At 38.0% G+C, this 27,282-nt stretch overlaps 1 protein-coding gene across 2 annotated transcripts in view; it reads right to left on the bottom strand.

Moving 5' to 3' along the window:
* The window catches only part of LRFN2 (leucine rich repeat and fibronectin type III domain containing 2), a 4,336,860-nt gene that overhangs the window by 805,104 nt on the left and 3,504,474 nt on the right, over positions 1–27,282 (bottom strand). The window lies entirely within an intron of this gene.

Raw genomic sequence — 27,282 nt, forward strand, 5'->3', positions numbered from 1 at the left:
AATAATTTAGTAAAACTACATCCTAATAAAATATTAACTAATACATTTTATTGGTTAGTAAAGGACTATTTACAAGAAATTTAAAAAAATCAGTTAATTCATATTATATAAATGTATTAACCTCTTTAAAATATCATTTTAGGAACCCTGAACATAAAGCATGGATCTTCTTTGTATTTTGCAACTGCCTATATTCAAAATAGTATTAATACACTTAACAACAATGATTACATTTAAAAATAAAACCTATTATATTGGCATCAATTGCTAGATAGTGGGAAGTTACAAAATGTTGACCAACTCATAAATAAGTTTGAGTTAAACAAGAACATGTGGCTATAAAAACAAGAGTCTAGACAATTAATTGAACATGAGATCAATGTAATACAGGCAATAGTTAGAAAGTCTTTCCCCACATTTATTGATCTACTCATTATCCTATTGCATCAGAATATAATTGGAAAGGGACTTCTATCTAAAATATATATGGTAATTATGAATTCAACAGTATATTACAGAGAAAGCTATTGGGACTATTTTAGACTTGTTAGAAATGCTTTCTCAAGTGAAGATGCCAAAAATTAATACTTCAATCTCCAAAACAAGCTATTTCATCACAAAGGGGAGAATATTGTCTTGGAAGTTCATTTTTTAGAACCTTTAATATGCCACATAAAATTGAGTTAATGTATAATAAAGACATAAGATGCTGGAGATGTTTATTATATATTAGAGCTGACTGGAAACACGTTTCATGATTGTATAAAAGTTAAATCATATTGGGATAACATTAATTCTTTTGCAAGTTGTTTTTACTGATAAATTTGGGTTAACCAAGTATCTTATTTCATTTAATACACCTATTTTCACCTGTGTTAAGAAAATAAAATACCCTTGTTTATGGAGTATCTTAACATTAGCAAGAAAAGTCATCACCAGAAGCTGGAAAAATGAAACAACTTCTGCTATGAAGGGATTTTTAAACTTAGCAAACGAAGTTTGTCATCTTCAACTTATCACGATCAAGAGAAGAACATCGAGTCACCTCTTCATATAATATATGGTTGAAATTTGAAGAACTGCTGGCCAAACATACTTCAATAAACAACAACTATGGTTATTTAATTTTCCTTTTTTTAAAAAACTCTTTGTTTTACAGTAGACACCTCTGTAAATAGCTATTGTTGTTGTTGTTTTTATTGTTCTTTCAGATATACTCTTTAGCTACTGATATTTTCAATAAAAACAATTGAGAAAATTAACTTAATTCTGGAAGGGTTTGTGGGGCTTGACTATGAACTGATGGTCAAACAGATACCTACTTTGAGTTATCATCCACTGTGGGCTCCAGGTTATGCATTTCTTTTTCTGGGTCAATCAATCTAATGACACTATATAGTAAAGTGATTTTCATAATCCAAGTTAAAACAGCTTACATATTTTATATCTTCTCCCTGCTGAACCTGATTGAGAGAATAAAAGTTGTTTTTTGCTTTCTACTGGCTATGCTGTAGTCATTCACACAAAGAATATGCAAGTTGTCTATCTTTATATCCTTGCCAGAAGACCACATATATTACAAAACGTGCCCCCTCCTTTTGTGTCTGAATAAAATACAGCAAACCAAAACTGATGACAAAACACATTTTATGACATGTTGCTGCATAAACAGTCTAAAAAATGTTTTAAAAGATGGTCTGCTTTTAGAATGCAAAAATCATTCAAAGATCATTCTTCTCATATAATCTATGATGCAGCCCGTGGAATCAATGCTTTTTCCCTGGCATCTCCAAAAACTGAAGATGTTTACACCTGGCCCAGACTTTCATTTCTTGACACTTCACCTTTACTTGCACTGCTATTCTCTGTTCAATGTCCTGTAGCTTGGAAGCCAACTGCTGCAAACAATCAAAATGGGACAATAAGTTTGCTCAATTTTTTTCATTTTTTCCTACTGACTTTCAGTTAAATTAGTAAGCTGCCTACATATTTCACTACATGATGTGAAAAAAACAGTCTCTGCCATACAGCCCTCCATAATGGATGCTGAGATGGAGGGGGACATCTGTTATGAGTCAGAATCTCCCAATGCTGCCAAATCAAGCAAAACATGTATACTTGTGCCATTTTCCCAAGTAGTCTACTTTTAGGATTTCTTTTTCTAGATGGCATAAAAACTCATTATTTCAAGCCAGAAAATCTATTAAATATATATTTCAGTTTGAGCCAAGTGAGAATGCTAGAATGATATAAGAAATTACATAGATTTCTTGGACCAGAGCATTATGGCCTAAGTTATTCACTATCTCCCTTTGCGACTTGAAGCCTGACATTCTCTCACTTCATTTGTATTTCAAGCTGCTTCATTTGGTTGGCTATCTGCTTTCATGCACCGCACTCAAGCCAACAATTTAAAATCAAAGTCAAGCAGTCACAGACACATATACAGACAGACACGACAGTGCTCATTAAACATATTGCACCATATACCAGGTTTAAATAATTTGTATTGTAAAAATACTACAATATGCATATATTTTTATAACAACTGCAATTCTCTAATCAACTATTTTGTGTCTGTCTTGTATCTGTAATTCATTTACAGCATATATTAAAGGCAAATTATATCTGTATTTTAATTTATAGGGTGGTGGCATAGTGGGACTAACTTGGTCAACAAAGTGCAAACAAAGAAACGAAATTGACTAACTAGACAGTCATGGTTAGAATTACAAAAAAAAAAAAAAAAATCTCCTGACCCACTCTGTCATCTTAAAATGAAAGATTTTCAGATAATGGTGCAGTCATGAAAATGAGTCAAAATAAATTATTGTACTGGCAGTCAAAAATGACTCTTACACAAAGGATCTGTAGTAGATATGGACACATATTTTAATAAGTATAAAGCATCAAGTTGTATGATGATATTATTTTATATTCTTTTTTTAACATGTCTTTTTATTGCTGGTTTAATCCCAAGGTTTGGTTTATACTACAGTGCATCCATCCTTTTATGTTATGTGGACAGAATTAATGCAATCCCTTGGATTCTGAAACAAGATATATTTAGAGAAGGACATTGCTCTATGATTGCCAACATGCCCACAACTGGTGCTAGTCAGTGCAATGTGTCCCCACACCAAGCACCAAGCATTTGTCATTTTGGGATCTGGGAACTAATTTGACAACAGAAGAGATTTAAAGATGCATGTTTTTCATCATCTTCATATCCCACTGCAACATATATATATATATTTTTTTTGTTACTGATGTGGAATTAAAAGAGTCAATCCAAGCATCCTTATGCTTGAAATGAAGTTTCTGATTGTCAGTTATATGACTACCTTCTGTTCAAGGTCAACACTTTTATTCATTCAGTTCGTGAATTGTGCTTTTATTCAATGGATGTTATGGCAAGATATTATAACAATATCAAATATGTGTATGTTTCATTTGATCACATATTTACTTGTTTGTGTCTCTTTTCATTACATAGCTCCTACAGCTGTTTTATCATCAACCATTTCTCAAAACAGTGTATACACATTCGTGTAGCCAAAAGTCAAGGACTTACCTGTCAAGGTTCGTTGTTAAATGACAAAATCAGAAGTGAAACAAAAAAGAAGTCTTTACACAAAACACATCAAAGTATTGTATAGCTGTGAAAATGAGGCAAATATTTAGAGTCACATTTATTTTATCATTTCATTTATTTTATATTTGTTGACCGGGTTTGTCATGGCAAAAGCCAAGACTGAAATCTGCTTAGCAAAAGCTTGCACTGTTCCTATATGGATTGCAAGTTACTTTCAGAATTTCGAAGTCCAAAACTTCGAATCTCATATGATCGAAGGTCATATGTTCGAAGTTTTAAAACTTCGAAATACTGAATGGAGATCGGCATACAGCGCAGACCAGGAGATTTCCCCTTGTCCTCACTGTAGTGCGATCTTGGAGTTGGTATATTTATGTAATTATGTATATTTAAGTTGCAGAGGGTGCGGAGGGCACAGCCCCCCCATGTGGCGGGTGCAGGGGGGCTTGCCCCCCTCCATATGCTTGTTGTTTTATGTGTTTAGTGGTGTTTCCGGGGAGGCTTCAAAATTCTGAGATTCCAAGATCTCGATATTCTGAACTCGTTGTTCTGAAACTTGTGATTTTGAGATTTCAAAATTTAGAAGTGAACCCATGGATTGCTCAGTTTTAAATCAATGTATTGCATTTTTCATCTTGCATACATTTAATTGTTTTCATATATGCTATTTACATAATTAGTTTCATCTGGGTGTACAAAATTTCCACTTCATATTTGAAAACCTGTCTCTCCATTCATTTATAATGTAAAATTTTATGGATAAGTTTGTATTATAGGCAGCACTCTTCATCATACTCATAATCCTGGCTTAGCTTTTTAACACATTATGTCTGGTGGAAGGAACTCTTTTGCTTCTATTCAGCCTGAATCATCAAGTTCTCATGATAGTGAAAAACTGAGTTTTTTAAATATTTTTCATTTTTCCTGCACTATTCATGGATTATTTTCTCTTTACAAAGTCATTACACATAGGGGAAAGAAAAAAATAAAGTCTCCATTTTTTTAGGTACATGATTTCATAGGTCAAGAATTCCTACACAAGAGGTAACTCTGGAAGAAGTTGATTCCTCAAGGTGTCCACCAAATGAAGTAGTGTCTGAAAAAATTTTGATTGAAAGAGATAAAGAGGTTCATAGATGTCTACTAGGCTAATGGTCCTGGAGCCTTTACAAGCCTAGCCCATAGGATTACCCTGGCGTTGTGCCTCCCAACCTTAGTTCCCAGTGCATCTGGCTAGTAGAGCCACTGGAGTGATCCCTGGGGTGAATTTTCTATTTCCCATCCACTCATCAAGATTTCTCTTGAAGAGGGTCAGTGAGGTGCTCTGCTTAACATGTATTGGAAGTCTATTCCATACCATGAACCTGTCCCTCCAGCATGTTGTGCTGATTGTGATAATGAGGTTGAGGTCTCTGGAGTGTGTGGTGTGGACAGATTGGGATTTCTTTAGATGTAGCATTCTAACAGAGCTGGGTCAAACATGGCTTTGTAAGTCAAGCAGAGATTGCCTCTAAGTAGGTGATATGAGACAGAGAATAGTTGGAGTTTTCTGAGTTTGTGTATATAAGACAAATGTTTAAGGCCTAGGATTCTCTTTGTGAGGTACTTTTGTGACCTCTCCAGTTGTTGCAGGTGTTTAGTGAGGTGCATGGCACATGTGACATTGTACTCAATGGCTGGCCTAATGAGGGAAGAGTAGAGGGAGACATTGACCTCTTTCTTCCTGGATGCAAAACACTTAGTAATGAGATATGCCACATAGAAGGACTTTCTGACCACAGTGGCAATGCGGTGGTCAAAAGAGAGGTCGCTGTCAACCTGTAATCCCAGATATCTTATAACGCCTTCTGTGTTCAGTGGACTACCATCAATGTGGTAATTCATGGGAACCGGGTTTTTCCCAAAGGGGATGATGACACATTTTTTTGGCATTGAGCTTAAGGCCTTGGTTCTGACACCAGTCGTTGGTCTCAGTGAGGCCTTTCTATAGGATATCAACATCACTTTATGAGTTAATAATAGATCACAACTTGCAATCATCTGTGAACTTTGTCAGCCAGAGTCCCCTCATGTTGGCCTGGACATCAGAGAAGTAGATACCAAACAGGAGAAGACCCAGGACTGAACCCTGTGGGAATCCACTCGTGACTGGCAGTCACTCTGACTTGGAGTCAGCTACTTTCACACTGTGGGTTCTACCTGTGATTCAATTTGCAACCAATCTAGTAATATAGGGATTGATGCTTAACTTGGTGAGTTTTTCTATGATTCCTGAGTGGGGAATGGTATCAAAGGCCTTGGTCAGATCAAGGTAGGCTGTATGAACCACTTTGCCTTCATCCACAGCTCTGGTGACTGATTCAAAGAAATTGACCAAGTTGAGCAGACATGATCTACCCTTCACAAAACCAAACTGTATGGGATCCAGAGTTTGGACATTCCCTATATCATTGTTTATTAGGTCCATAATGATGCATTCCATAGCTTTGCATATCAGACTTGTAGTTCCCAGAGTCTGTAGTCATTCCTCTTTTGTGGTGAGGGCTGACTGTAGCAGTGCATCATTTGGTAGGGACAAAGCCTGAGGTGAGGCTGTGATTGAGCAGGGCACACAGGTGAGAGGCCAGTTTACTCTGTAGTTCATGTAGAACACAGCCAGGGATATTGTGAGGTCCCATAGAAGCTGCATTCTTGGCCTTAGACAATGCTGTTTTAACCTGTGCAGCAGTAATACTGGGTGTCTGGCAATCTACTGGTATAGTGACTGGTCCTTTGGGGGTGGAGGGGTAAAGATGGCATGGAATCTGTCAGCCAGAATATTGGCAATATCTGTTGGCTCAGTATAGGAGGTACCATTGCGCAGTAGCTCAGAGCAAATTGGGGTATTGCCATAGAGATTCTTTACATAACTATAGAAGGCCTTGTGGTTGTCTTTACTATCTGCTGCAATTCTGTTTTCATAGCTAGCTTTAGAGGATTTGATGAGGGATCTCAACTTTTTGTTGAGGCTGATAAGGGAGTTTTTCCAGCCTTGGGACTTCACCTTATTCCGCATCAGTTTCCTCCTTCTGTTGTAGAGTTTGTTTATGGCAGGGGACCACCAGATTGGCTTCCTTTTTTTGGAGGAGAGCATCTTAGTTCTATTGGGTATGGCAAGATCCATGCATTTGTGAACATGTTTGTACAGTGAAGAAGTTTTTCATGGTGGTTATCTTTGCAGGGCCCTGGGGGGGTTGGAGGGATGTGGATTTCCAAGGTGATTAGTTTGTAGTTGGATCTAACCAGGGAGGAGTTAACTATTGGTGTAGAGCAATGGCCGCCGATGTTAGTAATGACCAGGTCAAGGATGTTGCTACCTCTAGTGGGGGTATGAACGAGCTGGTCTAGGGCATTGGAATTAATGAATTCCAGGAAATGTTGGGCAAGTGTATTGGTACATGAGTAGTTTTCCCAGTTAATGGAGGGGTAGTTGAAGTCGACCAGCATGAGAGTGCTAGGTTGGACCCTGATATTCTCCAAGGTGCTTAGGAATGTGGAGTGTGAGTCTTGGGTCATGCTTGGTGACCTATAGCAGGCTACAACCTCAATTGCTGTCTTAACCAATGTTAGCTGCACTTGAAGTATCTCAGATTCATTACATTGGGCAACCAGTCTGGAGGTGTGTGCATCCTTTATGAATATGGAAGCACCACTGCCTTTGGAGCTTCGGTCCAAGTTCTGGGGCCGAAAGGTGTGGAATGAGTTATAGCCTGGTAGTGCAGTGGTGCTTTCTGCTGCCTTGATCCAGGTCTCTGTTAGGGCACAAATTTCAACGTTCTCCATTTTAAGAAGTGCTTTGAGCGAGTGCATTTTGAGATTTAGACTTTTGCATTGAGCATCATGAACCTCATATTGCATTTGTTTGTAGCTGTTATGGTGGTAATTTGGTCTCTGGAACACCTCCTAAAAAAGGCAATATGGTAGGGGCAAGAGCCTTGTCCAGTATCCAGAAGCCCAGGGGTGACAGATGCAGGTAATCTCTGGCAAAGTACAGAGGTCTGTCAATCATGTCATCGCAGGCAGACAGATTCTGGATCCCCTTAAAATGGCACTGGAAACTTAGCCAATTGTTGAAATCAATCATTTTCTGCTTGTACTGTGGTATCATTCTAAGTGATGGTACGATGCTGCTTAGGGCTAGGTTAATACCCACCTGGGCTACATAATCCAAGAGCTCTTTCATGTCTCTTTTCATGTAGTCCAGTGAGGTACATCTCGGGTCATTCACACCCACATGTACAATGACAGAGTCATATTTGTACCTGTTTTTGAGGGACCTGAGTGCATGCATTATGTGGCAGATCCTGGCACCTGACAGGCAGCTGACTGTTACTTTCTCCTTATTCAACCTAGTGAGTGGGACATCCGTGTGCCTCACTATCGAGTCACCTATGACTAGTGTGTTGGGCATGCTGTTTTGCCTTAGGTGTTTTGGTTGAGTGGCACACTGTTTAGAAGAGTTATGTGTCATGCGATTAGTGTTGTGTTGTGGTGGTTGAGTGTGTTTCTGCCTTGGAGGTCTCTGCTGTTTGAATAGATTTCTATTGAGAGCCTCTGTGAAGGTGGGTGTGTGGTTTGTGTTTTTATGTGAAGGCAGTGCTGTTGTGTGTTCTGGAGGGCTATGTGTTCCATGTGGCGTGGCTCAAGTGTTGACCTTCTCCTCTTGACCAGCTATTCCAGTCTTGGCTGGAGAGTGTGTCGTTTCCAGTTTGGATATATAAGTGCATCTCTCAAAAGTCTGAGTGTTGGAAGGTAAGAGGAGAGGGTTGTCAGTGTACATGAGGCAGTTTCTACATTGCCTCAGGATGCCCAAGTTCACCAGGTTAATAGGAGAAAGCAAAGGGAACTGACCTTTAGACATGCCTGGAGGTTGGGCATTAATAATAACTACTGGAACTGTTTCTTTGTAGAACATTTAGGGCTGGCAGCACTTTTGTGTGCTACAATAATTGCTACAAGAAGTCTGGTAAAGTGCTTGACTAATAAGCTAGTAAACATGCAGGAAAGGAGAGAAGTAGCTGATCTAAGGGAAAAATTGAAGAGCAGGCTTTGGCACCGTAAAGAAGCTAGGAAGCAGTTCTGGTTACAGCAAATCTGTATCTGGACTAGACTAGTTACAGGAAAGGCCTGAAATAAGTGCAAATGCAGGCTTTTAATCCAGAAAGTTGAAAGAGATGGAAAAACTGCCCAAACGACCACTAAACTACAATTTCTGAGCCAGAAACCACTCCTCTTGTAGTAGATAGCTACCTAGTACTTACTACTCCCAATGATAAGCTAGAAGGCTTCCCTCCAACACAGAAAGGCTTGGGAGCTCAGAAGATTAAATACAGTCCTAGATACAGCAAATCTGTATCTGGACTAGACTAGTTACAGGAAGAGTGGGAAACAAGTGGAAACGGCTTTTAAACCAGAAAGTAGAAAGAGATGGAAAAACTGCCCAAACAGCCAAATAACTACAATTTCTGGGCCAGAAACCACTCTTCCTGTGACAGATAGGCTGCCTAATCCTTACCACTCCCACTGATAAGCTAGAAGGCTTCCCTCCAACACAGAAAGGCTGGGGGGAGGGCTCAGAAGCTTACAAACAGTCCTGGATACAGCAAATCTGTATCTGGACTAGACTAGTTACAGGAAAGGCAGGAAAAAAGCTTAGAATTTTTTTTGTATAATGGAAAGGAAGAAAGGTGGAGCAGAAGATAATTTGAGGTTAAGAAACTGAGTGGGTTGGCCTTCTCAAATGTTCTCTCTGTATTAGGTAGAATGACCTAATGACACCAGACTGGTGGGAGTGTCCCAGATCAAATTTACAGTAGGGGCGGGCAACTGCAAAGGCACCAACTATAAAAACAAGATACCAATAGGGAGGGGGGTGGGAAACTAAATCAGTTATATGATACTCTCCCCCCACCACAAAACCAGCCTACAAATACATCAGATACGTATACATTTTGGGTAAAATGTTCTTTTAAAGATTTAGTAAAGACATTTGTCATTTGCTAACTATCTGTACTGTTATAAAGTACTCTATTATGCTATCTCTAAATACACTTCATAGATCATACAAAAAGACTAGTATGCTACCATGGTCTTACAGCACTTAGACCATTAATGAATTGCTAGGGACACATGCACTTGCATGTGTGTTAGAATGCAGATAAACATATGCAATGATACAGAAACACAGTCATAAGCACACTATCACTTCCACCAACCCCTACCTCTCTCTGTCTCTCTCTTTCTCTTTTTCATTCCCTGCACTGACTTGTGTTATGATACCTTTGTTAACAGAACTCTGGCATGAGATACCCCTGGCCTGCCTACAACAGCTTTACTACAACATTATCTGCTGGGGATGTCCCCACTACTGTTTGTGTACAAAATAATTACCCTGTCTGTTATCTATATCCCTAAGAAGAACACTCTAGCTGACTTCTAAAAATTGGTACATTTGCTATACCCTCCCCACTTTATCAATGAAAGTTAGTCTTAACAATCAGGTTTTAGTTCCCTAGTCATAAATAATATCCATGTCATGCACCCATACTGGTAATTAGTCCTGAATGAGATCCATATTACCCACCCAAACAGCTAATCAGTCCTGAAGGCTATTTGTATCATACATTCTGACTAGTAATCAGTCCTAAATGAGATCCATGTGCAGCACTCAGACTGGTAATTAGTCCTGAATGAGATCAATATGACCCACCCAGACTAGTAATCAATCCAGATTGTGATTTGTGTTATGCACTGAGGCTGGTAATCAGTTCTAAATGAGATCCATGTCACCTAGCCAGACTGGTAATCAAAACAAAATGTGGTTCATGACATGCACCCAGACTTGTAATTAGTCGTGAATGAGATCCATGTTACACACCCAGACTGGTAATCACTCCTGAATCAGATCATTGTCATGCACCCAGACTGGTAATAAGTCCTAAATGAGATCCATGTCAAGCACTCATACTGGTAGTCAGTCCTAAATGAGATCCATGTCAAGTACTCAGACTGGCAATCAGTCCTAAATGAGATCCATGTCAAGCACTCAGACTGGTAATCAGTCCTAAATGAGATCCATGTAAAGCACTCAGACCAATAATCAGTCCTGAATGAGATCCACCCCCCACCCAGACTGGTAATCAAAACTGAATGTAGCCCGTTTCATGCATCTAGACTAGTAATCAGTCCTGAATGAGATCCACGCTACCCACCTAGACTGGTAATTGGTCCAGAATTAGATCTATGTTATGCACCCAGACTGGTGATCAATCTTGAATGAGATCTGTGTCATGCACCTAGGCTTCTAATCAGTCCAGAATGATATCCATGCCATGCATCTAGACTGGTAATCAGTCCACAATGTGGTCCGTGGCATGCACCCAGACTGGTAATTAGTTCTGAATGAGATCCAAGTCACAATCCCAGACTGGTAATCAGTCCCAAATGAGATCCAAGTCATATAGTCAGACTGGTAATCAGTCCTGAATGAAATCCATGTCATTCACCCGGACTAATAATCCTATTAGAAGCTTTCTGCTACCCATACTGAACCCTATCACTGTACCCAAGTACAATTACAACATTCAAATTTGTACCTTCATCTATATTCATAAAGCAAACTATGTCATCTAGCAGTGGCTGGTTGAGTTACATCAGTCTGGATCTAAATAATCTGTGGTATCTTTAACCTAGTCAGGCTATACCAAGCATATAAAACTTGCTTCCTGAGTATAATATTTTACAATTCTGTTCAAAAAATCATATACCCTTAGCATGCGCTAGGTGTCCATTAAGGAATAAACTACTAAACACCATCCTGTTTACCACATCTTGCTTATATCCCCTTTTACTTGCGTGTTTGTTGTCTGCACAGGCAGCATTTGCTGAGTCAAAAAAGTTGTGAGTTCTGCTCTGCATTGTCAACACATTATCAACACAGACCTCTCCTTGACACTCATATTCTATTTAATATTTACTCAAACTACTTATGGTTTTCAGCAGGCTTCAAGTAATTTCATCTGCTAGCTAAATAAAGATATTTTAAAATACAGGCTGTAGACATACTAGTGAGATAATCATGGCAGATCAATTAGGGAATCAGAATTGCATTGATAGTACAATTGTATGTAATGTGCTTAATTATCTTCTTCTGTATGATTGTGATACAATTTTGTTATGTTTTCCTTAAGATGAACTCCTAAACATTAGGGTCATATCATTTTTTCTCTGTATCTATTTACCTACATGTCCTGCATGTCCTCCCCGCAGTCGAGTGACACTAAAGACATGCAGGTAGGTGAGAGCATGAATGGGTATACCTTCGTTGAAGGTTGGGCATCAGGCTGGCACTCAGCACCATAAAAATCTACTGCCAATCATGAGTGGACTGGAGTTCCGCTGTGGCGACACCTAATCAGGAAAAGCCAAAAGTCAGTAAGTATCTGTTTACCTACTCATTCTAAACTGACCCATCTGCATAAGTCTTGTATACAGAAAACAGGGATAAAATGGCCAAGTACAGTTTTCTGAAAACAATGGATCTGAGAATCAGAAGAGATATGTACAAAATGGAAATATGGTGTACAGTACATAAACAAATGAACAGTCTAGCTTAAATGTTAATGTCAGCACAATCATAAAAAATGTAGTGCATATCACAGGTATCAAGAAAAACTGAGGGATGGTAAAAGTATGGTGGTATACTAGATAGACAGAAACCACCAAACTGCTACCATGGTAGGGGCAGTGCATCGACAGGAGTAAGAGGTTATAGATAACAAGTTCTTCAAAAAAACACTGCAATGCACACAGACAGGCACACAAGCATGAACACACATATGCTTGCATGCACACATATACTTGTACAACCATGCACATGCACACACATGCATGGATAGAAACATAATAATTCTAATATATAATGAATAATTTTGATCCCAGAAAAATCGACTGCAAAAGGCCAACAAACTTATGGTCAGCACATTACCATGCATGCTGTGATGCTCTGAGAGCAAGAAAATATAAAACAAAAAATAAAAATATAAAACATTGTTTTTTTGTAGGTGGGTGCAACCTTCCTCCACACACACACACACACACACACACACACACACACACACACACACACACACACACACACACACACACACACACACATTTCTTTTATTTTAACAGTGTACCTTGGTAAAGGGTGTATAAATATTTATTGTTTACTAACACTCCATCGTTCTCATCAACATTGTAAACTGTACCCGATGCTTATCTGAAACAATCCTGTGTTTTGTGATTTATGGTGCAACTGCTTAACAATAAGTTTATTTTCCTTTATGTTTTATATTTAACTCAGATTTTACTGTTTGTTGGAAAAAAGGAATAAATATTTTGTATATAGGAAAATTCTAGCCAAAGCAAAGGTCCCACTCAGCTATAAATACACACTGACTGTAGACACAACACTTCACAGCTTATCACAAACAATCCAGTGTTGTTTTATGATTTATTGTCATTTGCTCAATAGGATAATATTTATATTGCATTTTTATCTCTAATTTTTAATGTCGCAATGAGATGTGGCAGTGTGTTTATTTAACTGTGTAAGACAAAACTGGTAGACTAATTCAGAATGACTACTTCAGAAATGACTTCCCTTTGTATAAGATTGTCAGTGTAATTAATATTTAGTTGAATGTTGCTTGATTGAATTCCTCACTCCATTTGACTTAAATTGTTAATTGTTTTAGTTTGTTTGAAACCTGTTGTCACTGATTAAAACTCTTTCTGTTTAAAATTATTTGTAACTAAGAGTAGATTTTTCAAATAAGTATACCATAAAGGGTTTTGCTGAAACACAAGTGTTTTTCCATGTGTGCTAAATGCTGTGTAAATGCAATAGTAACACCTAATAACACTGGAGACTTGTGTTCCTAATATCAAAAGCTAGATGATTTACCTGCTATTATTAACAGTAAATCTAGGGTAATTCAAAATTATTGCATTTGTACAATTAGCACATCTTGGAAAATTGTTGTTAGGTATATTAATACGAGATAAATAATATTAGGCAAAGTGCAAATAGAATGCATTTACAAAATAATGTATTTTCTGCTACTAAAGATCACTCAATCCCTATTAAACATGATCATATTGATTATGACTTCAGAATTTAAAATACAAGTATTTAGCACTTTGAGGATTCAGAGCATGTAGACTTGTATTTTATTTTATTTGCTTTTGTTTCCAGGGTTTAACCAACTAGGTTTAGTTACAAGCTCATTTTAAGTGGATGGATGCATGAAGAGAAAAGTCCAGGCACATTACAAACATTTTGGAAAGACATTCAGTATTTGCACAAATAGATATTGAGTAGCATACATTACAAATTGCCCAAATATTTGTGAATGTGATGATGACCTACAGGAATCCATATATTTCCTGCAATAAACAATGGAATAAAAAAATAATAGCATCTGAGGACTAACATAATCCAAAAACACACTGGAATTATATTGATTATACAACAATAGTAAGGAAATTATTTACAAATTATATTCAGCAACATTTCCCACATCCCAAAGATATGCTGTAGGTGGATTGGACACTCTAAATTGGCCCCGTGTGTGAGTGTGTGTGTGCCTTCTGTGGAAGGTTAGTCACCGGGCTGGCAGCTTGACACCGTAAAACTCCACTGCCAATCATGAGTGGACAGGTGATCTGCTGTGGTGACCTCTAACTGGGAAATAGCCGAAAGAAGAAGAAGAAGATTCTGCAACAACATTTGCTTCATACTGTAAACAAACCTACAAAGAGTCAGAACATACTGGACATTGTTTGTCATCCTAAGGAAATGATTGTTACTACTGACAAACTGAAATCCAAATCAATGCACAGAAGATTAATAACAGACTACATGGAAGCAAAAGAGTTACTACAAAAAATTAATTGAAGTGATGCATTCAGTGGGAAGACTGCAGAGGGAATGTGGAAAGTTTTGAAAGTTAAATTGTTTGATTAATGTAAATGTGTGTGTGTATGTGTGTATATATATATATATATATATATATATATATATATATATATATATGTATATATACATATACATATATCTATCTATATATATATATATATATATATATATATATATATATATATATATATACACCAGGACCTAGACAACAACATCTGTAAGACAAATTTCCATAAGAACAGGACAAGTAATTAAGATGAGGAAAAAATATATAAGAAACTGAAATGAGGTTGAACTATAATTTTGAAAACTGAAATAAACAAACTTGTCAGACAAAATAAATGCATTTATATAAGATATACTGAGTATAAAAGTAAATAATTTTATAGCTGTATAAGATGTGGCAGAAGAAAATACATATACAGTGATAATATATGCTTAGATTCTAAAATGTATTCTCCAACACCAGAGATTAAAGGTGCATTTACAAAATCTTATACAAACAAGTTTGGCTCCAAAAAGAGTTGGTAATTTAAAATCAAATCTTTTTATTTATACATAAAATGATGACAGCTTTTGTATTTTAACATAAAACACTCCCAACACACTACATCCAGTTCATGAAACACTTTTAGATTATAATAGTTTACTAGACGCAAATAAAACACACTCATGTGAGGTTAGCTCAGTTGAACGTTGTGCCTTTTGCTTGTGGGGTAGATGCCTGGAGTGTTTCATGAATTGGGTAGAGCTTGCTCAGAGGCTTGAAAAATCACATGGTTATATTAAGTGATTTTTATTGATCTAAAATACTTTCTAACCATGAGTATAACCTGACTGCTTGTCTGATGCAGTCTTTTATGTAAAAAGACAAAAGTGCTCATCATTTTATGTATAAATACAAGGATTTGAATTTAAATCTACTAGCAGTGATTTTAAACGGATTTAAAGGAAATTTTCCTTTAAATACAGTTCTGGTGTCAGCGATCCCTTTTGTTCCAGGTTTGTTTTCAGTCATTGATAGGCCATACACAAAACACTAATTAATAAATTTTAAAAAAATGTATTAATGTAATTCGCGTTTATACTACCTCGTCGAAATTTTACTGCATCGAAGCAATAAATGTCGAACACAATTGATGGATGCAGTAAAATATCGAACAAGGATAAAAAAAACAAAAAAAAACAACAAAAAAAAAATGAAAGGGCATAGGCAGGGGGGCAAGTCCCCCTGCACGCCACCCCCACTACTTAAATATACCAACTCCGAGACCGCACTACATTGAGGTAAATGGAAATCTCCCCCAACAGAGATTTCCGTTTACCTGCCCGATATTCTTTGCCTTTGGTATTGTCGTGCCAACAATATCAGATTCAATATTGTCAGCTTGCGACAATATAATATAGACCCATTAATTCAGATAAAATGGATAGCTGCTTGGCTTACAAATAGGGCAGGACAAGTATTATACTGCAACTGGAGAGGTTAAATTTTAGTTTAATGTCAGAGTATCCCAAGCACTCTCTTCTACTCCCATACTTGTTTAGGTTAAATGTTTTAAATCTACCTTTTTCATTTGATATATTCTGTCATTGTATGCAGATGACTTGAAATTGGTTAAATTGGTTACATCTGTTGTAGACAGGGCATGTCTGCAAAATAACGACTAAATTAATCATTTGGGCATAAACAAATAAATACATCAAAAACTATTCATATGTGATTTCAGAGACATAGACTGAAGGGTCAATATGTACTAGAGCACACAGTGATTGAAACTGTAGATTCATTTAAAGACCTGATTGTATGGTCAGATCCAACTTTGAGATTTTTTCTGACCAAATTACCCAATTTGCCAATGACTATTATAAAACCATAGGTTGTATAAAAAAATTTATAAAGTGAAGGAAATCAAAGCTGATGAAACCATTGTTTTAAGCTGCATCAGACCCAAACTAGAATGAGGAATAATAACATGGAAACCATACAAGAATGCTAACATAAGCAAATTCCATAGAGTACAGCAGTAATATACCAATAGCATTCATAGGTGCAAATATTTCAGTTATTATGAAAGAATAAAATATCTGAACTTGTACCGTATTTCTTAGAGATATTTAACAGTAGACCTTATTTTGGTATATAGGTAATTTAGAAACAACTATCTCTGGGAATATCTGGCGTTATCACAGATTTGTACAGATCTACCCGACAATCTGCGTAGGAGATAGCATAGGAATGAGAGAGGCATTGTTGCTCATGACTTGAACTTTCTCACATTGTGTAAATACCATACATTTCTTTGATTGTCCAGGATTACTTGTCTAAACTTTGAAAAATATGTGAAATTTCTAACAGTGTATAAATGTTTCTGTTTTTGTTTATGTTAGAATTTGTGTAGCTTTTTCATCAGTCAACTCAGAAAATCCATCATCTCCATATTTATACCGCTTTCAAAAGAAAACAACTGAAAAGTACACAATATATTTATAAATTTGAAAAAAAAATGCATCTCACCTAAAACAGCACTCAAATAGGTATCCACACATATACAATGAAAATAACAGAGCCAATAAATAAAAGAGTTTAATTGCTCTCCCACTTCAATGAAAAAATACAGTTTCTCAAATTGCATAGAAAAATATGCACAAAACCAACACTGGCCAAATGTCTGCAAACAAAAGTTGCTTAATATATATATTTATTTATTTTGTTTGTTTACCAAGATTGTCTGAATGGGCCATTCATGCCTTCTTTTCAAATGAGGTCCAGAGGGACACTCCATAAGTATAAAACATTTATCAGTATATTGTAGTTAAGGTAGCATGATATGTGTCAGGCAAAATATTTCATAGTTTATTTGTTTTCTTAATTTATTCACTTTTGTTTACTGAGAAAGTCCAATAGGATTATATGACTATTTTCATAGTTGTCCAGGTAGAAATGCTCCATTAACATAGATGTATTATTAAAGCACATAAACAAAAGCATTCACTTTTAGGAAGGACAGACATTTTTCTAAGTAACCTTTGGACAATAAAAGAAATGCAGACTACTTACAGAATGCTACAAAGTTTAAAAAGTTTGGATAGATTTACAGATTGGGACTTTTATGTTATTAGAAATGGAAGACCACTTTAGGGTTAGTGCATAGGGAGAAAGGAGTGGGTATATTAAGTAGTTTAGTCCACATGTTGGTGAAAGCAGACAGAGGATTAATGGGTTGTGGTGGATTTAGGGTTGGAAATGAATAATAGAAAGTAATGAATGGGAAAACAACTAGAGGAGGAGGACAGACTGACAACAGAGAGGTAAGTGCAAGAGACGAATAGGGAGAGGGGGCATGTTAGTAGAACAAGGGAGAGGAAATAAATAAGGTGAAAAAAGTGGAAATCACCCTCTGCATAACGTACAACTACATAGTTTGCTTTTCACCAGTGATCTTTCAATGCAGTTTTCAAATTCTTTATATTGCTCAGGAATCCAATATTACTTGAAAGGTTGTTCCATGTTTTAGAGATGCTGATCATGTATAGCGAGTCACTGTATGAGTTATTGGATTTGTTAGATTCAGCTAGGTTAATTCCACTGGAGAATAAGTTCCTATATGGAACATCTCAATTGATGAGGTTGGTCAGTGAGGATATAATAAGTGGGTGGTGTAGTATCTTATGTGCCATGAGTAATTAGTATAGAGAGATGTGTTGGCAGGGGATAAGCCAGTGGAGGGTGCTTAGGTCTATGGATTGTTGTGAAAAGGCTGGGGGGCGGGGCTGCCTGTTAATTTCCTAATGTTATTGTGACATTATACCAGTTTATGTTTGGTGGAAAAGTAGAGATTTACAAATATTTTTGAGGCATACGGGGGGGTAATAAGTATGAAAGAGATTGCTGCTATTTTCTTACTATGGTCATTTAGAATATATATCATGATCCAAGCTTGATGTGAGTCTATATGAAGATTGAACTTTAACTTGTTATCACTGACAATGCCTAGTAATTTAGCATTGGTGACATGTTCAATTTTTCTGTCGTCTGAGTTAAGAATATTCATATTAGTGGTGTTCTGAGCAAGAACAGATGAACACTCATGAGACAGTTTAAAACTCCCTAAACTACCTATAAACATCTTCAACATACAACCTACACATTTATCAAAGTCCATTGAATTCAATGGAAAACAAATATTCAAACCTAAAGGAAAATTAGGGAAAGAGGACAAATGAAATATGTGTGTGCCATCCTGTTTGTATAATAAACAAACTGCCCTACATGTTTGATAAGGGAACTTGGCTAGGAACTCACCGCCATGCCATTACCACTAAAAATATGAAAACTATAAATGCAAAAGGAACAGAAAAATGTACATTATTACATTACTTTCAATAAATGCCCATAACTCTGAAAAAAAATATTTGAGCAAATATGTTCAACGTTCCATCTATAAATCACCTCCACTTCAATTATTATAACAAATCCGTGCAGTTCAGATTAAAAAAATGTGATTCACAAAAATAAATGAGATATTTATAAAATGGAATTTTGCAACAACACAAAATTTCAACAGTAGATTCTGTAAAATGTAATAAAAATTTCCACAAAAGTTGTAATGCTGTGTAACAATTAATTAGATAAAAAGTACAACATAAATATTTCATAGTGAAATATGATACAAAACATAAGATTTTCATAAATAAACTTTAGACCAGTTGAGAGACCAGTTGGCATAATGGTTAAGCTCTTTGCCTCCCAAGGTACAAGGTTCAATCCTGACCTCCAACCAATGCCCGTTTGGAGTTTGCACGTTCTCCCTGTATCTCCGTGGGGGTCCTCCCACATCCGAAAAAGATGCTGAATCTTCCCATCTGAAACTCATCAATGAATGGAGCTGTGGGCTGCAGCACACACTCTACATGGTGCCCTATAGGGGGAAGAGTTGTAGAAGGCCAACTGCTATGTGCATCTACTGTGGTGCATAAGATCCTCAAGATAGGAGAACATTGATCATAGAATGCACGCCATGGCTGGGCTAGCCACTCAATGGTGTAAAATATGGTTCTAGGTGATTTGGTCAGATTGACTAATGTCGCCAAAATGGGCAAGGGTAGTTCATAGGTTCATAGGTGCATAGGTAGGTACTAGGCTATCGGCCCAAGGGCCTACGTAAGCCTAGCCAGCAAGTTACCATAGCTTACGTCACCCAAGAAAGTTATTTTCCTGTGCCACTGTCCAGTAGAGACACAGAAGTGATCCCAGGGGGTGTATTTCCCTTTTCCCATCCACTCATCAAGATATTTCTTGAAGAGTGCTAATGAAGAACTTTGCTTGACATAGATGGGTAGCTTGTTCCAGAGTATAGGAAGTCTCCGGGACAGGAATCTATCCCTCCAGCGTGTCCTGTTTATTGTGGTGACAAGCTATAGGTCCCTAGAGCGTGTAGCTCAGAGGGATTGGGATTTCTTTAGGTGTAGCATGTCCAGCAGCTCTGGGTTTGACATAGCTTTATATGTTAGGCAGAGATCACCTCGGAGTAGGTGATATGCTACGGAGTAAAGCTGGAGTTTTTTGAGGCGGTCAGTGTAGGGCATTTGTTTGAGGCCAGTAATCCTTTTTGTGATGTACTTCTGTGGCCTTTCCAGCTGCTGCAGATGTCTTGTAAGGTACATTCCAAAAGGGGCGCTGTACTCTATAATGGGACTAATGAGTGATGGGTAGAGGGTAACAATGACCTTTTTTTTCCTAGATGAGAACCCTTTTATGATGAGGTGTGCCATGTAGAAGGACTTCCTGACTACTGTGGCGATGTGACTATCAAAAAAGAGACTACTGTCCACCTGGGTCCCAAGGTCTCTTATCACGCATTCAGTGTTAAGTAGATTGCTGCCTATGTGGTAGTTCATGGGTACAGAGTTTTTACCAAAGAGGATGACACTGCACTTTTTGGCAATGAGCTTGAGGCCATGGCTCTGACACCAGGCATCTGTCTCAGTGAGGCTCTTCTGTAGGATGTCCACATGATTTGGGGACTTGACTATGGCTCTTAGTTTGCAGTCATCTGCGAACTTCGTTAGCCAGAGGCCTTCTGTGTTAGCCTCTACTTCAGAGAAGTAGATACCAAACAGAAGAGGTCCCAAAATGGAACCCTGAGGTGCTCCACTTGTCACTGCTTTGAGGTCAGATTTGGAGTCTGCAACTTTTACTGTGTGGGTTCTGTCAGTGAGCCAGTTGGCAACCCATCTTGTGACGTAGGGATTTATACCTAGTTTAGTGAGTTTAGCTATAATTCCAGAATGGGGGATGGTGTCAAAAGCCTTGATGAGGTCAAGGTAGGCTGTGTGAACCACCTTACCCTCATCCACAGCTTTGGTGACTGCCTCAAAGAAGTCAATCAGGTTCAGGAGGCATGATCTGCCTTTCACAAACCCGGTGATAAGTGGGTTGAGGACCTGGTCTACTTTGATCTATGCCAGGGACCGTTGCTAATGGGTGGGAGGAGTATATGTGCCCCTATTGGCCAGTGTGTGCCTGCCATAAAGCCCATCAGATCTGGGTCAATAAGCTACTGGCTGGCTGGCTTACCAGGGATAGCTCTATTGAGCGAAAGCTGGACGCAAAACCAACTAACCTGCCAAACAGGAGCTGAGAATTGCTATGCTTAATGTAGATTCACCAACAGGACACAGCTTGGAAGTGGATGAAATGATGATATGGAGGAGGCTGGGCATCCTATGTATCCAAGCAGCAAAGCCACTTGGCTTGGGATCCAGACTCTACTACTCAGGAGGGGGGCAGGATAAAAATGTTGTAGGAATTTCAGTGAGAGAGAAGCTTCAGAAGGCAGTGAGGGATATCATCACAATAAATAGCAATCAGACTCCAGTGTAATGATAGGACAGTATTCATAATCTCAGTCTATGCCCCACAGCAGGGTTGCGATAGTGAGGAAAAGAGTGCGTTCAGACAGCAGTTGCAGGACCTACTAGAAAAAGCAGGCCAAAATGAATTGGTGTTGATAATGGGTAACTTGAATGCACATATTGGGACAGACAGAATATGATATGAGGACTGACTGTGTCCACATGGGTGGGGCAACAGGATTAAAGAAGGAGAAGTCATTCTAGATTTCTGTCTGGCAAATGGCTTGATAGTAGCCAACACATGGGTTCAGAAAGAGAGACAGTCACAAGATCACATACAAGAGTAGCCAACATGCAACTCAGGTGGACTTCCTCCTAGTAAGGAAAAGGCACTGGGGTAGAACCAATGATTGCAAAGTCATCCCCAGTGAAACAGTCAGCACACAGCATAAACCACTATTTGCCACAATCAACTGCCAGCAGTGGTCAGAGAAAGTTCTAATGTAACAGACACCAGGCTGAAGACCTGGAAGTTGACTGGAGAGAAAGTATAATAGTTCAAGGAATTACTCAGGGCTCTATCACCCCAGGAAGAGGAGGGAATAGGTGGAGTTGAAGAAGAATGGCAATACCTAAAAACAGCATGTGTTAGAACTACAGAAAAGATATGTGGCTGAGCCAGGTATGGAAATAAGGTACATAAGGAAAGCTGGTGGTGGAATGCAAAAGTCCAGGAAGTCATCTAAAGAAAAAAGGAGTGCAGGAAGAAGTGGGAGATAGAAAGTCTGACCAGGCTAGGAAGGACTACTGCTTGGGTAACAAAGAAGCTAAGAAAGAAGTTGCAATAGCAAAGAATAGGGCATCGGAGGCACTCTACTCTGGAAAATGACTCAGTAAGTGGCACAAAGAAACTATATCAGGCTGCAAGGCAAAGACAGAAAGATAACAAAGATAGTCAGACACCATTCATAAGGGATACCAGTGACAACCTGCTCACCAGTCCACAGGACATCAAAGGCAGATAGAAGGGGTATTTACAGCAGCTTTTGAATGAAGAAAACCCCTCAGAAGCTGTACTGCCCCAGAAACAGCCTACAATTAGAGAAGAGGAGAAGTCCACCCTAGAAGAAGTAAAAATAGAACTAAGGAAAATTAAGTCAAGGAAAGCAGCAGGCTCAGATGAGGTCACAGCAGATATGATAAAGATGCTGGGTGAGATAGAGGAGAAATGCCTTCTGAGGGTACTCATAGCAGTTTAGAGAGAAAGGCGTATCCCAGATGACTTGGGAATAAGCATACTCATGCCCGTGTACAAGAACAACAGAGACATCCACAACTGTGGGCAGTACAGGGACATCAAACTCCTGTCACTTTGCATGAAAGTTCTGGAAAGGGTGATTGATAAACAGATATGCAGAGAAGTAGAATATAAGATGGGAGAGGAGCAGTTGGAATTCAGATCAGGATGAAACACAATTGACCCGGAATGAGACAGATACTTCAGAAGAAGCTAGAAATGAGGAGAGTGTCCAACTTGGCATTCCTAGACTTGGAGAAAGCATATGACAAGGTCCCAAGAAATCTGATTTGGGCAGTACTGCAGTGGTCTGAAGTCCCAGAAACATTGATAGAATTAGTGCAGACTGTATACAAGGACCCAATGACTCAAGTATGAACAGCATTCCGCCTCACAGAGGGGTTCTCTGTGGGAGTAGGTGTACACCAGGGTTCAGCTCTGAGCCCAATGCTGTTCATACTGGTATGGACTACATTAGCAAACAGGTTGGAGGGGGCAGATCAACAAAGTTGTTGTATGCAGACGATGTGGCATTACAGGCACACTCTGAGCTAGAACTTCAGCAAAGGATAGGAGAATGGAATGCAAAACTGAAGGCACGTGGAATGAAACTAAGCACAAATGAGACAGTGGTAATGGCAGCAAACTGTGGAAATCAGAAAAAGCTGAGAATAAAGATATAAAGAAAGACAAGGTAAACAGCTTCAAGTATCTGGGAGGGGTGGTTGAGCAGAAGAAATGTCTGAGTGAACAGGTCAAAGCTAGAATCAGAGGGGCTGCAGACAACTGCCATAGAGTATCTGGTGTAGTCTATGACAGAGGAATACCAAAGAAGCTGAAAAGTAAGGTGTACAAGACAGTAGTGTGACCAGTACTACTGTATGGTCCAGAAACCTGGGCAGTAAAGGCAGAACAGTTGAAGAAGCTAGAGGTGATGGAAATTAAATGCCTGAGAAAGGTGGTAAGATGCACACTTTAGGAAAGACAAAGAAATAAGAACATAAGAGCAGAATCCAAGGTAGCTCCAATTGCAGAAAAGATCAAAGAGAACAGATTATGGTGATTTGGACATGTGCAGAAAAGCAGAAGACAATCCATTGAGGAAGATTTGGGACAGACAGGAAGAAGGTAAGAGGAAGCGAGGATGTCCAGCAAAGAGGTGGAGGGATTGTGTGAAAGATGATCTGCAACAGTCAGGCAAGAGTGTTGAAGAAGCAGGAGTGTGGTACTGAATCAAGAGAGTTTGCAACAGTTAACACGTTACCCCGACCCCATGTAGAAAAAATGGGAAAAAGGGGGCTGATGATGATAATGATGACATAAAATTCAAACTCATAAGCTGCTGATGCTAGTTTTATAAGGGCATTAAAGCACTTATAGATGTGCCTGTATCAGACGTTATCACATTTCTTGTGACTATAAGAAACTCAACTTTTGGGTTAGATTTTTATTTGTTATTTTATTTTATTTATTTGTGTACCTTAATGGTAGTCTCCAGATGAAAAGTGTGATAAGAAATGATGTGAATTGTTCATATCTTTTTTGTTTACACAAATCTCAGATCATAACTGCCTAGGTTACAGGGACATTATCAAAATCTATCTGTCTAACTGTTCTGAGATTACAATATCAGGAGATTTGATCTTTTCACCATTGCAGTGCAATCTCTGAGTTTTTATACATAATTGCAAGGGATGTGGTTGATGAACAGGGCCTTAGCTCCTGCAAAAGTATTGTTTGTGTTGTTTGTGAGTATTGTTTGGGTTTATGTTCTTTGTCAATGGACTGAATTTTTGCCCATACAGTCTTGACCATATAGGCTTCGATGATTTGGTCATTTTATGCTTTGACATCTGTAAGGATGTCAGGGGGGTTTAACCACACCTATGTAAATGCTTTTAGAGACAGTGTTATAGCTATCATCTCATTAACCTTTGTTTTTTTCCCTTCATGCTGTTGTCCCAAGTGGCCTGGATTCTTAAATCCTCCATATATATCCTTAAGGCTATGTCTAAAGAGTCTGTGATGAGAGTATAAGTTCATTGTAGTAACTTAAAAGTCATCCATGGTTTGAGGTGTACTCAGATTTTCCACTAAAGATCTATTTTTAATAATTAGTAAGAAAGAGATTTTGACCTCTAGAAACAAACATCGTTGACTCCATCAGTTTTTGCAGTGCTATCAGAATCCAGGATACCATGGTAATCCAAGATCTTACAGAATTATTTTGCTGTGATAGAATTATGTCCCAATATTGTTCAGGACAATTGGGTTAGAAAGATAACTTTGTCTTGGGGCTGTGAATCTTATATGTCTAGTAAGGTGACAGGGATTCTACTTCATATACTGGAGTCAGCTTAGACTTGGGGATGCTAAGGGAGATGCAAGTTGCTTGAAAAATGCCAACATACTGTAGGATCTTCCGAATCTGTTGTAATAAATCTGCTTGATTCAGACAGTCATCCAGATAAGAGTACATATGGATGTTACTGGCATGAAAGAAAAGCAATTACTGGATGCAGTAGACAAGACAAGGAGTATGGAGGTGAACTGATAGTGGGCTCTCCTTGCTTTGACTTATAAACATTCTATTCATCTTTGTTGTGGCAATATGAATGTAGGCATCCTTTAGAGTAAGGTGACCATGGAAGCTTCAGGGGCAGAAGACACAGGAAACCTTTGCATCTTTTGATCATGTATGTAGAAGATGGAGAAGACGCAGAAGGCTTTGTAGGATAAACATTGAATTCTGTATCTATTAAATACTTGTTTAATCTTCACAGGTCTGGAATGAACAATCTTGAGTAAAGTATGGAGGCCTCCTCACTTACTTACACCATTTCTATGGCTTCATGCCTGTAATGTACTTGAGCAATGGTGGAATTAAAAGGCTTCTCTCCCTCGAAACAGGAGGATGCCTACAGTGTTTGGCCACCTTAGAAATTGCAAACTCTAACCGTTGTATATGATATTTATGACCAAATGGTCCTGAATTATCTTTTCCACTCCCCTCCAAATAGAGCCATAGGGCCCGCTCTTTGTTACAGCTTTAACGTACCCCCAGCATGTCCTTTTGATTCACTTGCCATTCATTCCTTTAATTGGTATTTTCCATTTCTATTTTCAAACATTTTAATACATCTCAGTTAAGAGAAATTGCAATACTGCATGTAGAAATCTGAAACAATTATTTAACAAAAAGGCTAAGTAGTGTTATTGAATCAATTATGTCAATCTGGTAATGAAAACAAGTTAATTTCTTATGTGAACAAAAATAGAAAAAAGCTTAAAGAGGTGGGACCAATTTATCAAAACAATAGATTGTTACACAACACTGAGCTGTCTCAGATATTCAATGTGTGTTTTACAAAAATATTCCTCTTTAGTACTTGAGTATATGTCAGTGATGTGAAAGTTCTATAGGAACAAATGTTCCTCCAACAATTAGTGAAAACATTGTCATAAAATCCTTACATAGGCTAAAATACATGGTTTAGGCGAATTGTGGTTAAAATTAGGAACTTTATCCTCCATTGTTTAAAATCTTTATTTAATAAATTTTTGGCAAGTAGTTTATCCCTCCAACATGGAAATTAGCCAACGTCATTCCCATTCGCAAGGGTGGTGCTACATACACAATCAAACATTTGATTCCTATCAGCCTAAAATATATCTCTATTAAAGTAAAATCTTTGAAAGGTGCATTCTCTTTTTATTGGAATCTAATGACTTTTATGAACCAGATAGTGCTGTTCTTGTTTAGAGTCTAAGTATATGCATCATTTATTCATAACATTCAAAAGTCTTTTATTACATTCCGCATCATCTAATTATTGTTACCTTAAAGAAGGCATTGCATTGAACCAAACATTATCAGTTGGTGAGCAGCATAACTTTATAACAGAAAACAAATAGTTAATCATTACACCATTTGGACTAAGATCATCTCAGATGTTGCAAACAGAACACTTATATGTATATTGTACATGTAAATGCAAATTCTGTGTGCTACACAGGAATAGGAAGTCAAGTATAGAGACACCACCAACATTGTATATCATACAATTGCCCCCAGTTTATTGCGCTGTAAGCCCCAGTACTCCATACAATTATGAGTATGTTGTAGTATGTGGAATCACCATGTTGTTCTGTTCTCACACACACACACACACACACACACACACACACACACACACACATATGCACTTAATAGATGGCATTTTACATACCTCTCAAAAGTATCATCATACAACTCCGTGCTTTAAAAAGCACAAAGGCATGACACAGATTAAAGTGCTTAGACAAGTACTGAGTGCATCCCATGGTTGCCTCTTAATCTTCACCGTCAACATACTGTTGAATGCGGAATGGTGTGCATTGAGTCTGGATGCTGTACAAGATCCAATGTTATACAGCACTAAACTATTGAATACCCTAGACAATATACATACAATGCAAAGAAAAACAGGCATACAGCCATAATATTCTTTCCTCATGTGACATTAGTCTATGCTACAATGAACGCTCTGC

This window comes from Protopterus annectens, chromosome 1.part1 (genome assembly GCF_019279795.1).
Source record: "Protopterus annectens isolate FY-2018-M chromosome 1.part1, PAN1.0, whole genome shotgun sequence".
NCBI classification, from domain to species: Eukaryota; Metazoa; Chordata; order Ceratodontiformes; family Protopteridae; genus Protopterus; species Protopterus annectens.